Source organism: Garra rufa, chromosome 13 (assembly GCF_049309525.1).
Source record: "Garra rufa chromosome 13, GarRuf1.0, whole genome shotgun sequence".
Taxonomy (NCBI): Eukaryota; Metazoa; Chordata; class Actinopteri; order Cypriniformes; family Cyprinidae; genus Garra; species Garra rufa.
This window is the reverse complement of record NC_133373.1, coordinates 12,889,901-12,895,323: the sequence shown is the minus strand read 5'-3', so window position 1 is coordinate 12,895,323 and position 5,423 is coordinate 12,889,901.

Here is a 5,423-nt window from a genome sequence, read left to right as displayed (position 1 = left end):
TCAGCAATTGTGATATACAAAGTCACAATTGCGAGTTATAAAGTCAGAATTTCATGATATAAACTTGCAATTCTGAGAAAAACAGTCAGAATTGTGTGATATAAACTAGCAATTTTGAGTTAAGTAAGAATTGCGAGTTTATATCTCACAATTCTGACTGTTTTTCTCAGAAATGCGATATACAAATAAATAGTAAAGAGAGATAAATAGTAAAGATGCTTAGTAGTAGAGATACTTTGGATAAAATACGAGACTTAAGAGACTTTTGACTGGTAGTGTATTACACTGAATGACAGTGGAACATTATTTAATCCATATTTTGAAATTTAATTTTACAGAAGTAGTTTGAAACATTTAAGTATACTATTGTTATGCTTTCTATGTATAGGTGGTTTCCAGCTTTGAGTTTTAGAAACGTAAGAATTGTTGAACATTGCCTGGGACTCTGAATCCTCCAGTTCTTTGTGACTGAATGAAAGTGAAATGATCCTATTAGATGTCATAAGCGTTGACAAAACACTAAGCAGAAGCCCTCTTCCTAATCAGCTCAAAATGTCAAGAGTCCTGAATTTTCACCTGAAGTGTGGGAGGTATCAGCACAAGGCCATGCAGTTTAAATTAAATGCCTCACCCTTCCTCACAGCTGGTGTACGTGTGTGTGTGTTTGGTGGACCACCAACATGATCACAAGAGCCTATTCAACGGAATGCTCCTTAAAAATGATCTCTCGAAAAGAATATAGGCAGCTTTACTCGGCAAAGAGTTTTTGATTTCCCTGTTGAAATTTGACCTGTATTATTATTATTATTATTATTATTATTATTATTATTATTATTATGATATTTACTCTCTTTGACCTCACTGCAGCAGAGTCGTTCTCCAGACAGCTTCGCTAATTGATTTATAATAACTTGTAGCGCACAATCCAAAAAGCGCTATTCCCCACGGGGCGGAATTCTTCTGCTGATAATAACAGAGTGTCAGAGCCTCTCCCTTCCCTGAGAGTGAAATATTACGCTTCAGTGAGGTCGTGTTGTAGACATCGAAGCCTCAGTGTGTTTGTAAAAGGCAAATGATGTTTGGCTCTGCTCAGCACAAGCAAATATCCCGATGGAAATTGTTTCAAGATTAGGAAATTCTTGCACTGTTATGTGAAAAATTAGCTAAATGAAACACTGTCTCTGGTTCTCTTAATGGTATCACTGTAGTTGTATTACCTTGATTCTTTATTATTCTGTATTTTTTGGTTATTTATACTGGTATAATACACTGCCAGTCAAAAACTCATGCACGTCTTCTCATTATTACTCCCCCCACCCCCCACCCCCCACTTTTTGGAGTGATAGTAAGCAAAACTATAAAATGACACAACTGAGACAGATAGGAATTATACAGTGAACAAAAATGTTAAACAAAAAATTCAGCTTGACTTTCCTTTTACTACAGTCATACTGTTTTTAGTTTTGTTTAAAATTTTTAATAAATTCATTTGTGGGCACATTTTTTCTGCAAAATGTATTTTAAATATTGATTGTTTAAAGGATAATAATAATAATAATAATAATAATAATAATAATAATAATAATAATAATAATAAAAATAATAATAAAAATAATAATTGAATGTGGTGAAATCAAATTGCATAGATTTTTATTTTAGCATATTTTACATTTAGCATAACATTTATTTATTTATTTATTTATTTATTTATTTATTTATTTTAGTAAATTAAATTGACCACTTTTATAGCTGTCAAGCTCATACATTAAATAAATAGTTTGAATAATGCATTTGTATTATTATTATTATTATTTAAAATGGTGAAATAAATTTGCATAGGTAGAATTACAGCATTATTTTAGCATATTTTACATTTTGCATAACTTGTTTTTATATTTTCAGTTTATTTTAGTTTAGTTTAGTTTTAGTAACTTTAATATATTTATTAATAATAATAATAACACTAATAATAATAATAATAATAATAATATGAATATGGTCAAATCGATTTGCATAGGTAGAATTTCAGTGATAGCATATGCTACATTTTGCATAACTTTTATTTATTTATTTATTTGTTTATTTAATTTTTAGTTTTCGTCATTTTAATATACAACTTTTTAGCTGTCAAACTCATACGTTAAAAATAATGTGTAAGTAATTAATAATAATAATTATTTATTTATTTCAAGCAAATAAATAAATAAATAATTATTATTAATTACTTATTTTGCATAACTTTTATTTATTTATTTATTTATTTATTTGTTTGTTTGTTTATTTAATTTTTAGTTTTCGTCATTTTAATATACAACTTTTTAGAATGTCAGAATGTCAGTGTTATTTTAGCATATTTTACATGTTATTTATTTGTTTAGCTGCCAAACTTCTACAACAAAAATAAATTAAGTAATAAATTAATTTGCATTTTAGGTTTTTTAATAATAATAATAATAATACTTATATTATTATTATTATTATTATTATTATTATTAAATAGTGTAAGTAATCAATTAATAATAATAATAATAATAATAATGATAATTTAATATGGTGAAATCAGAATGTCAGCGTTATTTTAGCATATTTTAAATGTTATTTATTTGTTTAGCTGCCAAACTTCTACAATAAAAATAAATTAAGTAATAAATTAATTTGCATTTTAGGTTTTTGAATAATAATAATAATAATAATAATAATAATAATAATAATAATACTTATTTATTTCTGTTTTAACATTAAAAATTATTCTGATATATAATCAAATTATGTTGTCCCTTTTGGCTCCTTGCAAGAACTTAAACGTTTGCCTGTTTAATTACTTTGTGGCTGGAGACATAAAATTACCTGTATAAAGATGTAAATTACAGTCGTTTAGCACAAGTGATAATAAGAGACAAACGGTAAAGGTCATTAATAAGGATTTCCCCCTCATATAATTTAGAAAGCATGCTTGCTGGGATACTGAGATCCTGTTTTATAATTTTAAATGCCTGCCAAAATCCATATTGCATCAAACTAAAGAACAAACTTAATAAAATATACTTGGGTTTCAGCTACACGAATGAATACATTTATGTCTTGGACATTTCCATTTCCATTTCGGATCAATGTATTAATGCATGCAATTCGCATGATGTTCTGGGCCCGGTTTTTCAAAAGGTTTAATCCGGATAAAATTGATCCGGATTTAGTAATCCTTGTTTTTGCGATCCGTGATCACGTAATCCATCTTACTTTTGAGCCAGTTTTTCAAAGCAACATCGGATTGGATCAATCTGATCCGGATAGGAACTTTTCAGGATCAGCAAATCTGGATAACCAGTGCTCAAACAGGATAGGAAATCATAATGTAGAACTATAGATATGTAAAGAGCAACAAGTAGAATAGCCAGTGTGGGGTCAATATAAGTTTATTTTTATTTGAAATGAAAACACACACATTAAAAAAAAAAACCACCCCACCCTCTTCCAGCAGTCCGCTCATCTGAGACCTACAAAAACACTGTACAGTGAGGATATTTATAAGTTTCAAATATAGATGTATTGAATAATAAAAAAAAGACTTGATGTCAAATAATAATTTCAAAAATCAGTGATTGCCATTCTTTGCATATTTTTGGTTATTAATCATTGCATGCATCACTAATAAATATTCTAAAAACAAAAAAAATATTTCCGATTGTGATGAAAATATATATCAATTAGTGACAGAATAAAATTTATTGTTTTTGGTAAATTTTGACAGCTGTTTGGGGATTATTTTATGAGGCCAAACTCTTTCTACTTTGCTGTAGGCCTATACTGTAGGCTGAATACATTAAAGCCTACCTAATCACTGTAGCCTGACGGATGAACAAATAAAATTAAAACCTTATGAATAAATAGGATATCTTGTAAGATACTGCATGATCCAAATATAGTATTATTTGATACATTTTTAAAGTTTTCATTACATTTTGGGCATGAAATCCACGCTGAATCCACCCTTCTGATGGGATCAGGTAAATCCAGATTTTTTGGATCAAAGTGATCCAAATCCTACAAAAAAGTTCTGAAAAACTCAAACTAAAGGTTTGATCCGGATCGAAACCAAGATTGGATTACATGATCTAATCCGATTATGTAATCCATTTTTTCTTTTGAAAAACCCATTTTCAAGATTTGATCCAATCCGTTATCCAAAATCCAAGTGGATTACTTTTGAAAAACTGGGCCCAGGTATCATAAACAGTTGATCAAAAAGAGTTTAGCGAAACCAAACAATTCCTTCACTTCCACATTCCAGCGTGAAACATCTCTCCTAAAACAAGCAGTCAATCCATAAACATCTGTCCGGCTTCACATGTTAGAGTCATCACGGTAAGTTACACGGATTCAAAGCCACATGTGCTTCTGATTAAAGACTGATATCCCCGGCTTCCGATTGGTCCCTGTCAGTCACATGTCTGAATGTGACCCAGGCACATCTCTGGGCTCTTGGTTGTTCAGATAAACCCTCTCTGTCATTGTTAACAGATGGTAATGTAATAAGCTGACCCTCTGACCTTTCTAAAGCTGCTATCCAACCTCGACCCACCAAATGAAATGTTAAGTGTGTCTCTGAGAACTTGTCAGCAAACACATGGAGGGCTAGTAAACGCTGGGTGTTTGTGGTTGTTTAACCCTGCAGGGCAGCGGCACATTAATCACAGTTAAGTCCGAAATGATGAAGTGTTTGGTGGTCAGACATGATAGGCCGTTCTAAATGCAGCTATGCTTTCAGCAGGCATTTCCAAGGACACAACGTGCCACATCAGGAAATGAAACCATGAAACCAAAGCATTTTTTAAATATTTTTTTTCCTAAAACAGCTGCTCTTCCTTTAGGGAATCTTTGAATAAATCTAAAGTGTTTGAATCAAAAATGTTATCACCTTGAGAAGTTTTGAATTTCACTTTTTTTTTTTAGAGAGAGAGAGGTGAGCGATATTCTCTCAAGAATGGAAGTTTGAGGTTGTGTTGTTTCTCAAGCAAGGTCAAACTCAATCGTTTATCCCAGCTGTAGTTCATATGAAAGGCGTGAGATAAATAAGACTGTGCATCGCGGGTAAATATTAGAAGTGCAGATGGCTTGTGGGAAGAAAACAGAAGCGGGTCGAGTGAACGATTAGATAATCATTTTCTGGGGTTTGTCATCTGGGACGGACACAGACAGAAAGAGAGATCTCAAATCTGTCGCATATGCAAAAAAAACATCCACTATCTAAATGACTGCAGGATCAGTTTGTGTATTATCATAAATAGGGTTTTATTTTAATGGTCTTTTATCTTTTACGTGAAAACCCAACATTTTCCATCGGTTGCACAACTGAAATGTTTAATGACATTTTAAATGATAACATCTGAAAATAGACAAACCTGTTTTATAGCTGTGACCGTTAT